This window comes from Panicum virgatum, chromosome 3N, assembly GCF_016808335.1.
Source record: "Panicum virgatum strain AP13 chromosome 3N, P.virgatum_v5, whole genome shotgun sequence".
NCBI lineage: Eukaryota > Viridiplantae > Streptophyta > Magnoliopsida > Poales > Poaceae > Panicum > Panicum virgatum.
The window spans coordinates 49,187,395-49,199,788 of NC_053147.1; the positions used below are offsets into that span (position 1 = coordinate 49,187,395).

A 12,394-nucleotide genomic window follows, 5' to 3' on the forward strand; every position below is an offset into this window, starting at 1 on the left:
GGTTAGAAAGTGAAAGCATCGGTTCAACCGGTCTCTCTGTGTCCAATTAGTAGCTGGTAACCATGTTTAGCATTAGCATGGCATACTAAAGGAAATGCTGGTTACGTGGTAAGCTAAGTTGCTCAATATGCGGTCCAAGAGGGCATTTTAAAATGGACAAAATCTGATTCCACAGATGATTGCTCTTGTCATCATGTTTCATCCTGCATAAAAATGATGTTCTAAATATAAGATGTTAGTTTAGGTAGCATAAAGAAGATCAATTTTTGTGTTCTTTTCTGGTGTTAGAGGTACCATTGGAGCAAGCTATTCTGCAATCTACAAAGGATCCTGGTTTAATAGTTTGCAAAGAATCTTCGAAGGAACAGGCATAGAATCACCAGGTAGTATCCAGCTAGGAACACAACAGCTTCAATCGTTTGGATTACTATTAGTACGACAAGGGGAATCAATTGAAGCATCAAGGTCCTGGACGCTCTTTCCTTCAAACTTGTTTCTGTTTGGGGTAGACAAAGGATAAAGACGACTGCCCATAAAAGTGTTCATGGTGTGACGCAGTCTTAGTTCATAATAAAAGGTCAACCACATTTAATCACATATGGCGTGGTAGAAAGATGTAACTTTATGTATGCGATAAGAGCACACATCCATTGTGGTATATGGGGTATTTCCAGACCACAGCAGTTGAAGATGAAGTGAAGCAACCTTTTCCAGATAAAAAATGCTGTTGTGGCCACTACAAAAGCTTGGAAGACATACCATTTCTCCACGGGTATATAACTGAACGGGATCTGAACTGACAAAGCGAGGAAAGTGTCCACCAATGGGATTGTCATCTCAAGGGAAGGGAGCTGAAACATGACTGGAGCAGTAAAGCCAGCTGTTTCTTCAACTTGTTCAGTAGTTCCAAGAGGCAACTGGGAGTTGTCTTCTGCAGTTATGGTTAGGGATAGCTCAGTAGCTCGGTTTCTTCCAATTCTGTTGATGAGCTGTGGGATGGGCAGACCTAAAAACAGCGAAAACAAATAATATAGTCATTTCAGAAGCAAGTAGTATGAGCAGTGAAAGTCAAACGCTAGGCTGCACAGGTAGTGTCTGAGTAGTGGGTTAGAGAAATGTAGTGTTCAGTTTGTTTTAAAATCATTTGCTTAGCAGGGTAAGCTGTGGCGGTAAGTAGTTGAATATGAAGGTCTTTTGTCAAGAAATATTAGGTGGTAGTAGATTTCTAAAAAATTTCATTGTATCCTAATCAAATATACATGCAGCAAGAACCAATATGTATCTGTAGCGCGGTGTGGAACTAAATAGTTCTGAATAAGACGGAACAAATAAGGTTTAGGCAGCATTCATGCATTTTCTAGTATACCATCTAAGTACAACTTTGCGTAACTAATAGAGATGCCACTTACAGAGTAACCTTGGACAGTGCAGTTTTTAAGTCAAAGGAAAGGCTTTACTGTGCAGGTAGCTAATGATTTATATGCATGTGGTTGACAGGTTTCTTGTACCCCCAAAGTTGTCAGATTTAGATAAATTTTAGGATGATTTGCTGATAGGGTAGGCACATATATTTCATCCTCTGGACACTGAATAATTGGTGTAAATGGCACATAAAAAAGCATGTAACAGGTATCTGTTTGTTTCTTAGTGGACAAACCTGGCTATTGGCCTGCTGTGATAGTAGCTACAGATGTAGCTTGGTGAGGTAACGGTCCGCTAATCATCGGAGCACACGACGAAGTCTGATCACAAAGATTATATCCAGTTTCTTTGTTCACCTTGCATACACCACCTTCTTTGTTGTTGTGAAGTTGAGCAGGGTTTTGGCCTGATTGAGGAAAGTAATTAGTGTTGGGAAATGGATTTATGTGAAGGAAAAAATATACAGTTTATTTATTGAAGTTTGTGCAGGTCCCTTTCGTCAGATTTTGAAGGGGCTCAACCATTAACAGATCATGACCTGCAATACTACTTTAAATCCTCCACATGTTAATATGAAAGGGTAAGTTATGAACAAAGTATCGTATGGATAAGCTGCAGAATCCTATATTCAATTAAAATAACAAACCCAATTTTAGAATAAACCCACCAAATAAAAAGGCATAATAAGCTATTAATGCAATCACATGGCATTGTCTACATAATGCGAATCAAATTAGTAGAAAAATTTACCTTCTCTGCAGCCGATTGAAGCTCCTGGATTTCATTTTCATGTGCTTGCGCTTTCTGGTTTCTTTGGAAAGATCGAAGAGATGGTAGACTTTGGGAAATGAAAGAAGCATAACATACCTTTGCATAAGCTGGGAAATGAAATTTAGCATTCTTCTTTTAATGGAAGTAATAACAGAACGAGGTCGGGGATGCCAAAAACTTCTGTATTTATGCAGTCAGCCACATAAGTGGGGGAAACAACAAATTTGCAGCAGAGGATCTGTAAAATCCCTTTCAGTGCTTAAAAAGAAATTTTGCTGGAATACCATTGGATTTCCTAGAGAGAGGGGTACCTCGGATTCCATTGCAGAAAGAGGGAAGAAATGGGAAGACCATATTCTGTAACTTAATCTTTGGAAAAACGCTAAGGAGAAATTGGAAGAAGGCGCAATGAGGAGAAACATCATATCGAGATTGAAATCAAAGAAAGAAGAAAATACAAAACCAATCTGGATGTGAAGAATCTGTTATAAAAAAGAAAAGAACATAGAAGGAGGGTGGGGGGGAGTAATTGGAAGCCGCATGAGCACAAGCAAAATCGAAAGGATGGAAACTCGATCTGAGCATCCAAAGATATTTCTGTATATGATTCGTGCGGGACTCCGTAGCCTCTCGATGTGGCCACATCGGCTCAAATTTTTTGGCCATGCGATCTCGTTCCGATGGTCTCGATGTCTGGGCTCTGCGCGGGTGCGGCACAGGCGGCCTCACTGTGTACCTTGGTAATACGCGGCGCACAGTGAGGCCTGACAAAGGCTGTCCCGCGTGCCGCGGCGACAGTGCACGCCTCAACCATCCGCATTAAATGTGGTGGGTGGGCGAGTCTTCCAGCGGAAGACTCGCGCACGAGCCCGCGCCCGTGCAGTATGCTGGTTCTCCTGCGTGGGAGGTCCGGATGGACGTGGGAGGTCCCGGACCCCTATGGGGGGGGTCCGAGGCCTTGGCTGTCAGCTTCGGAGCTTCCCTTCCTCTGGGACATGTGGCGTCTCCGGACCCGTCCCCAAGCGGGAAGTGGGTCCGGGGCCGTTAGCCCGAGGAGGTAAGGGCCTGTCCCATGGGGCTCGGCTGTTCCGTCCTTACACACGTTACAGAGCGCCTGAATCAATGTTCGAGCTACATAGGAGCAGCCAATCGAATGGATCCTCATATCATAGAAAGAAGTGAAAGAGGAAACAAAGGAGAAAGCGACAGTAGTAGCAAGGAAGAGGAAGAACTTACCATAGAAGCCAAGCGAAGCAGGATCCCCCGGCCAGATATGGTCGTCGACCACGTATGGCGTCGAGGCGTCAGCTGCAGAGGGCAACGGTGTGTAGGAGAACATGGCCGATGAGGCGGACGCAGCCACGACAGAGGGGGTGGCGCGGAATTCCTTGTGGCCTGCCCATCACGGCGGCGACGGCGCACAGGGAGATTACACCTAGCTTGTGGGCGCGTAAAGGCGACAACCATCGGTTCGCGCGTGGGCACAGCACAGTGGCAAACTCGTTGTGTACCTAGGCGATGGCAGCGGCGGCGAACTCTCCCACTGCGACGCAGAGGTATGGTCGCCGCCCGCGGAAGTTGCTGTGCGGTGTGCACGCAGCAGGGCACGCCGAGAAGGTGCGGGTCCGGGTCGTCGACTGGGCCGGGGCTGGAGCACGGAATCGGGTATCCGGGCGGCGGAGCAGAGGCCGCAACCGCGCAGGAGGAGGTGGGCGTGTGGACTGCGCGGCGGCAGGCGATGAGGCGAGGCGCAGCAGGGCGCGCCGAATAGCTGCGGGTCCAGGTCGTCGACTGGGCCGGGGCTGGAGCACGGAACTGGGCATCCGGGCGACGGAGCAGAGGCCACAACCGTGCAGGAGGAGGTGGGCGCGCGGACTGCGCGACGGCAGGCGGCGAGGCGAGGCGAGGCCGCCGCCATGAGCCGCGAGGACCGCAAGACGAGCTCAGAGAAGAGGGCGGAGCTTGAGACATCAGAGGAACTATCAGGAAGGAGAGGGAGGAAGAAAGAAATTTCCCGGAAGATGGGCTTCCCTAGCATTGCAGTGTGTGAACAGAAGAAATCTTTTGGCGCAGCTAGTCAACGAGAGGAAGGAAGATGAAAACTTTCTAGAAGATGTGCTTGACCTGCACTGCAGCATGTGAACCGAAGAAATTTTGTGCAGCACAGACGAGCAGACATCGAGACCATCGGAACGAGATCGCATGGCCAAAAAAATTTGAGCCGACGTGGCCACATCGAGAGGCTACGGAGTCCCGCACGAATCATATATAGAAAGAAATCCGCGCCCAGACTCAGGAGGTGGGGAGCGCCGGCCATAAGAAAAACTGGTGGATCGGACTCTCCCTACGGCTGGACTTCCAACACCAAAAAAATTTGGGCTGGCAGCGATTTCCTCGTGGGCTGCCAGCTCGGGAAAAAACCACGATGGTGGGCTCCCAAACTAGCCATTAATGAGCGGCCCGCCCCGTCCCAAATCGCTGAAAACACCCATCCGTCCTGCCGCCTGTGCGGCTGTTTGCAATGTCCTCCGAGCAACCACCGCGGCGGCTGCCGCCGACAGTGAAACCGCAGGCACCCACCGCCACCACCATCCACGACCTCGGCTACGACCTCCTCCTCGACATCTTCCTGCACCTCCCCTCGCTCCCTTCCCTCGTTCGCGCCGCCTTCACCTGCCGCGGCTTCCTCACCGCCATCCGCTCCTCTCCCTCCTTCCGCCGCCGCTTCCGCGCGCTCCACCCGCCGCCTCTCCTGGGCTTCTTTTTCGACCCCGAAGGAGCCGACAGCCCCTCCTTCGAGCCGCTCCGACCCGGACCTCGCCGGCGCCGTCCGCGGCGCCGATTTCTTCCTCACCCGCGTCCCCACCGGCGATGACGCCTTCCCCGGGTGGGGGATCTGGGAGTGCCGCGGCGGCTACCTCCTCATCGTCTGCCGGGAAGCTGAGCACATCTACGCCTACAACCCCGTCACGCGGACGCTCCACCTTATCCCCCTGCCGCCCGGTGAGATCGCGGACGGCTTCCACGGCAAGTTCGTCTACCACGGCTTCCATATTGTCTCCTCTGACGAAGCCTCAGAGTCCTTCCGCGTGGTCTGTATCTGCTACGACGCATCACGGGTGCGCGCCGCGGTCTTCTCGTCTGGCACCAGGGAGTGGCGGGTGTTCCCCTGGGAGGAGCCGGCGCCGGCGCAGCCGGCCGAGGACCAGCACTGGCTTCTCGGGGGCAAGCAGGTGAACGGGTCCTTGTACTCGGCACACGCGGACCAGGCCTACATGGTTGTGCTGGATACAGCGACACTGCAGTTCGCCTGCATCGACCTACCAGAATACCTGAAGGGACAGGGACACATGTACAGTGCTGGGGAAACCAAGGATGGAAAGCTTTGCATCGTCAGTACAATAGACTTCAACATGTTTGTTTGGTACAGGACAGCTGGTGCTGATGGTGTGGACAAGTGGATGGTGGACAGGGTCTTCATGTTGGAAGAAGAGGTTCTTGAGACCACAGGGGGCTCGCGGGATGAGCACGGTGAACTCAAAGTGTTGGACGTTATGGACGGTATTGTGTACTTGTCAACCATGGAGACGTTCATAGATGCTAGCTTACGTTCTTGGTTCCTAACCTTCTGCCTGGAAACGAGGAAACTGGAGAAGCTTTTTCATAAGCTAAATGATAGTCATGTCCATCCCTACATCATGGCATGGCCACCTTCTTTGGTAGCTGACACTTGAACTCTTGAATCACACAATGCTTGGTGCAGTGTGGCAATGTGTACGATAATGTAGCGGGAAGATGAAAACTAGAATGCCAAATCTTATCGTACTCCTATTGTAAGTCTAAGTTACTTACTTTCTTTTCTTTTTTCCCCCTCATGAATGTTATCCTGTTTAGCAAAGTCTAAAGTAATAACATACACCCTGATGCTTTTTTAAGTTGGCAGTTTATTCGTGTATCTATTAGCATATAAATCAAATACTTTACTCTCTGCGTAGTGGAACTGTAACACTATTTCCCGCAATGTCTCAGGAGAGCAGAAGGGCTAACATGCTAAAATCCTTTAACTCTATGGAACACGAACATCTATATTAACTAGAACTTCATCCATCCCCCCTGGCAATTTCGTTTCAACTTAGCACAAAACCCCAGTTAAAATAAGTGTATGCTGGTTGTGATGTAACTTTTGCACATTCTTAAACAGCATGTAATAAATAAATTTAACATCTAATGGTTCATATTTTGGTTCTTCCAGTTAAAGGGTTTAGCCGTTTAGGGTTTAAACTAATAGGTATCATGTATGTTTATTCCATTGTTAAGACTTCTAGGTAAGATGACACATTGTTATGGGCAACCAGTATATCATGCTGAATTCAGACAGATTCAATGATTCGCTGAACTCAAAGTACAGCTGTCCACCTCCCTGTTGATAAATAAATAAGAAGTTAAGATTTTGTGGCCACTTACATGTTATGATATGAAGATCGCCACAATGGACATTAATGCAAAGACTAAATTTGAGCTTAAACCTACTTCCATGCTTTAAAGAAGGATCATAATGTGTACCATGCAGGATTTCTAATTGTGAAATGGAGGCCTATAGAAGAGAGATTTTTAGCATCAGTTTTATGTTTTGAATTTATGTTTCCTATAGTAAAATCTATAATGGGAAAGGTATATGGAATTATCTAAGATTAACAGTTTGTTATTATGGTTACTATTTACCATTTTCTAGCATCTATGTCCAAATTAGTTCCTGAGTTGCTTTACTAATATTGAAAAGCGGAAAAAGTCTATATCACCCCCTCAACTATGTGGGGTGGGCTACATAAACCCCCAACCTATAAAACAGTCTATATCACCTCCTGAACTTCCTATAACCGGTCTCACCCCCTGAACTTTCTATAACCGGTCAAATTACCCCCTAAAGCAGTTTTGAAAAATCATAGTAAATCACAGAAAAATCATAAAATAGAAAATTCAATTTTGTTAGACTCCAAATGAGTAGATCTACACAATGAACATATAATATGATATGCTTTAGTATTTTTTTGTTATAACTTTAGATCTATGCTTATCTTCATAGCTGTAAAAAAATGTACTGAAGTATATCATATTATATGTTCACTGTGTAGCTCTACTCATTTGGAGTCCAACACAATTGCATTTTTTTATTTTATGATTTTTCTGTGATTTACTATGATTTTCAAAACTGCTTTAGGGGATAATTTGACCGGTTTTGGAAAGTTCAGGGGGTGATATAGACTGTTTCATAGGTTGGGGGGTTATATAGTCCACCCCCAAAAGTTGAGGGGGTGATATAGACTTTTTCCTATTGAAAGCTCGTTTGGCCTGTGTTACCATGTGTTTTTGTGGAATATTATGTCAAAATGAAAATAGACAAATAGTTTAACACTAAACATTTGTCTTTGGCAATGAAACAACTTTCTAAGGTTTGGTAGTTTGTTCATATAAGCGTTGAGTCCATGTAGTTCACCTCTGATTATTGTGGCAAACAGCCCCATCAATAAATTTGGAAAATTGGTGTTTGAGATTGTTACATCGGGAAACTTGAGCGAACCGCTTTGTTTCCAGTCCCAAAAATTTGTTTTGTCTATCTGTTGATTAAATTATGAACTAAATATTTTATGGTGTAGCTTTTGTACTCCTTTCCAAATTGTAGGTTGTTTTGGCAAATCTAGATATAGTGTTTTATCTAAGTGCATAGCAAAAGCTATGTATCAATTGATATGGAATTGCTTATTGATCAACGAGTGAGAGGAATGTTTAGCAGATCGAATGACACCCCAGCTTGACTTTGCTAGAGGCTCTGAGCATGAAAGGAATTATCCTTTTGCTTGCCGAACCACCCTTATCTCTCTAGGCTAAATAGCATCTACCTTAACAAACTACCTCCTAAGTTTTAGGCTAACAAACTGAAAACAACAAAATTATAACTGAACTGTTGGGGACGCCTTGGCCTTGCCCTGCGCTGAAATTTCTTGCCCAAGATGGTGTCCACAACTAGGGATGGCAACGGGTACAAACCCGTCGGGTATCACTAACCCAAACCCGCACCCGCCAGGATAAAATCGTACCCGTTAAAAAACTCATACCCGTCGCGGGTATGATTTCATGCCCGTACCCGTACCCGTGCGGGTTTTTTGTACCCGCGGGTTTCCCGTACCCGATAGAAGAAGCAATAAAATTTAATAGAAAACATAAACAAATACACAATGCATTATAGTCAAATGAGTCTATGAATAGATAATCATCGATGGGAATGGAAGTACATGAGCTTAAGTCTCTCTTAGCATGTGATTAGACCTTATTTTGATACAAGACCTTGTGACATTAGTATTTTAGGTTATATGTTGTCGGGTTTATTGTACCCACGGGTTTGCGGGTTTGGGTACTTGAAGAACAAACCCGCACCCGCAAACCCGACGGGTACGAAGTTTATCCCATTAAGAAACCCGCGGGTATAGAATTTAGTCTATGCCCGCACCCTAATAAAGCAAAAACCCATCGGGTTTCGGGTACCCGTTGCCATCCCTATCCACAACACTCCCCCCACCCCCACCCCCCACCAAAAAGCTTGTCCTCAAGCTTGAAGTTAGGATGACGTTCCTTGAACTCCTAAAGAGGCTCCCAAGTGGCCTCAGCAATGCTGCATCCCTCAGCAGTGCTTTCATCAATGCCTACTTTCTTTATGTGCACGCTCAAGATCCCAGTGACTGTCATTGAGCAAATTAACAAATATGGCTCTTACTGCTTGTGGCGGGGTTCTGACATCAATGCAAAGAAGCCCCCTAAAGTGGCCTGGAAATTAGTTTGCCAACCTAAATCAAATGGGGGCCTGGGGGTTCTAGATCTTGAAGTCCAAAATGATGCACTTCTGCTAAAGAACCTGCATAAGTTCTTTAACAAAGCTGATGTTCCATGGGTAAGACTCATTTGGAATAATTATTACAAACACAACAAACTACCAACGCAGGTATAATGAGGAGATCCTTTTGGTGGCGCTCCATGCTCAGGATTGTAGACTCTTCTTACAAGAGCTTTGCGACAGTACAACCGCAATCATGTGATACTTTCTTCTTGTGGCATGACATTTGGAATGTCTTTATTCCAAAGCTCTCATATCCAGAACTTTATTCATATGCAAAGACCAAAAATATTTCGATGGCAGCAGCGAAACAAGCAGACAGATTTCAGGATCTCTTCCATCTGCCACCATCAAAACAAGCTTACCAGCAAATGAACCAATTACTTGGGCAAGTCCAGCAAGTACAAATCACTCCAAACAATGACAGTTGGCTGTACATTTGGGGGAACAACAACACTTTCTCCTCGTCTAAGATTTACAAGTATATGAAAGGGCAAATGCTGCTGCATCAGAGCTATAAGTGGTTATGGAAATCTTCTTGCCAGCCCAAACTTTAAGTATTTTTCTGGCTGATACTCTCAGATAGATTGAACACAAGAGTAAAGCTACGTAGGCAAAACATGCAGCTGCCAGCCTACACTTGTGTGCTGTGTACACAAAATGGGGAACTGGATCTGCTTCACTTATTTATCCAGTGTGAATTTGCCATGGCCTGACGGAATCAATTGGCAGTCATATACCGCAATCAACTTCACCTTTCCAGATTCTTGAAAGTTTCAGAAGACAGCTTCAGACGCCCCGAGAAATGGAGAAAGTTTTAACAATGCCGGAGCATCGGTCCAGCAATGCAGAGAAACCTTAAAGAAAGAGCTTACACTACTTATACATCGTGCCAAAGAAATCACAGAGAACTAACTTAAGTTATGGATCGACACACATCTGTAAACTTGCATTTCCTCTTGACTTTCTTGTACTCCATCTTCCTCCCCCCCCCCCCCCCCCCTAAGCTCTGTATTCTGTACTTTTGTTTTTCGTTCTATTAATATATAACCAGCAGAGCATGGCTCCTTCTGTTTGGAATTTTTTTTATTTTTAATACAATTTTTAGTCGAAATTACATTTTAATACCCAGGATTTGAAGATTTACATAACTAGGGCACAATCGTCTACCCAGCAGACGAAATATAGATTTCGTCCACCTAGTAGATGAAATCACAGGATATTGTCTGGTAGACGAAATACATAAATTTCGTCTAACCATAACACGAAAATAGATTTGGTCAGTCCAGTAGACGAAATTATTTAAAAATTCAAATTTTTGCAAATTTCTTCAACTTTGCATGGATTTGCATGACGAAATCTAGATATTGTCTGCTGGTTGGACGAAATCTAGATATTGTCTGCTGGTTGAACGAAATCTAGATATTGTCTGCTGTTTGGACGAAATCTAGATATTGTCTGCTGGTTGGACGAAATTTTTACCACCTTTGAAGTGTGCTCCATATTTGGAAAGTATTTTAGAGTATATAAATTAATATAAAGTTCATTTCTTTTCTATTTGGAACTGTGTAGACGTAATGTGTTGTATAATAATGTGCTGAAACTAGTTCGGCAAATTAGGCAAGAAACATAAATCCCTAGCTTTCATTAAGATAATGATTACAAAACACGCCCCATTACATCTGTACTACTACGGTAAATGACGCGTGAGGTCATTGCTCTTAACCGGGTACTTAAACAACAAAGTGCAGTGGCACGTGCAACATGGTAACCGCGTGTTGTATCTAAACCTAACATGCCTTAGGGAATGTAAATTGCCGGGATTACATGATGGTGCGGTGCTTTACTGAGTGGACCGGGGATATTTCCCCTCTCTCGCTTCGTCTCCCCGTCAGCTTCACGTTCCTCCGCCTCCTGACGTTCCACTTCTTCAATCCTCTTCCGGATATCTTCCTGGTCTTTCTTGCGCTTGTCCTCCATCTGTTCCTCATGCAGCATTCATTGCCACCTTTCCGCAGCCCACCTTGCTTCACGCTCAACGTGTTCCTTAGCATGCTGAGATTGCTCGGTGTCCAACCACTGCACAAAATCACATAGAGGCGGTGGAGTCTTTCCCCAAATTATGTTAGTAATCAGTAACTGCCGGCGAAGCTCTGATAGTGTATTGTAGTAGCTTAGGTCGGTCCTTTCCGTAACGCTCCACGAAGACAAGTTCAAAGTATATTTATCTATACTAAGTATATATGATATATCTAAAGTATACATAAATACCAACAAAACATAACTGAGTCTAAATCTAGATCAAGTTTATTCCAAAATTAGATCAAAGTGTAATAAGTTTACATCTAAATCACTAAAATGGTCACATTATACTAAATATCTAAAAAAAATTACCTTTCTTCCTCCCACCGGCGCACTGCTCCAGCCGCCTGCAGCCCTCCGCCTGCTACTGCGGCAGCCTCGGAGCGCCTGGCCGCGCGCCCCCGCACTGGCGACTCCCCGCGTGGGGCGCACACACGAGCGGGCCCGCAGCCAGCCTTCGGCCGCCGTTCAGGCCGCCCCCAGCCACTGCCCTCCACCTGCCGCTCCACTCGCCGGCCGGTGCTCGCCGCGCGCCACTTGCTCTTGCCGCCGCCGCTTGGTCGACAGCCGCAGATCTCGCTCGGAGGGGAAAGAGAAATGAGGGTACAAAGAGAGGTCGACGAGTGCAGGACGAAGGTCATGGGGCGTAATAAATAAATTTCGTCCAACGGGCGGACGAAAACTAGAAGATTTCGTCGACCAACAACACGAAATCTATTTTCGTCTTTGTGACAGAAGAAAATTCTTTTTTCATCATTTTAAACGTAACCGTTGGATGAAATACAGGCGCGGGGCAAGACGGCGACCGGGCGCTCGAGGCGCGGGGCGGTGAGGCGAGGAGGCGGAGCTCGCGGCGGTGACAAAGGGGGAGGGAGGAGGAAGGAGGTGCGTCGGCGAGGGAGGGCGGGAGGACGGACGCCGGCGGTGGAAGGAGAGCAGGCGGCGGCGAGGCGAAGCCGCCGGCTACCGTCCTGCGCGCGCCGCCGGCTACGGTCCCGCACACACCGCCACCGCCGTCCCGCAGGCCAGGGAGGGGGAGGAAAGTGAGGGCAGAGAGGGAGGGAGGGGACGGAGGGCCGGCGGTGCCTAGCGTTGGCAACGGGGGTGGGAGGAGCGGTGGCGACGAGGGGGGGTGGGAGAAGAGGCCTGGGAGGAGCGGCGCTGGGTGTGCGCCGGGAGAGAAGGGGCAGGGAAAGAAAGAAGAGAGTGAGAGAGAGAGTGGAGGTGGTGGTG

At 46.6% G+C, this 12,394-nt stretch overlaps 1 long non-coding RNA gene and 1 pseudogene across 5 annotated transcripts; one reads left to right on the top strand and one right to left on the bottom strand.

Moving 5' to 3' along the window:
* Positions 1 to 442: 442 nt before the first annotated feature.
* Positions 443 to 4,183, bottom strand: LOC120666078. 5 transcript variants are annotated; one of them, XR_005671541.1, is made up of 5 exons: positions 3,430 to 4,182; positions 2,505 to 2,575; positions 2,173 to 2,431; positions 1,658 to 1,828; positions 760 to 1,006 (listed from the first exon to the last, which is right to left on the bottom strand). It is a non-coding gene; the product is annotated as an uncharacterized LOC120666078 (long non-coding RNA). The 5 variants fall into 5 exon arrangements; XR_005671542.1 differs by lacking the exon at positions 3,430 to 4,182 and adding an exon at positions 443 to 496 and having other exon boundaries at positions 2,173 to 2,606; XR_005671539.1 differs by having other exon boundaries at positions 2,173 to 2,575; positions 3,430 to 4,183.
* A 531-nt stretch (positions 4,184 to 4,714) lies between these two features.
* On the top strand, positions 4,715 to 6,128 carry LOC120667853 (annotated as a pseudogene).
* The last annotated feature ends 6,266 nt before the right edge of the window (positions 6,129 to 12,394 follow it).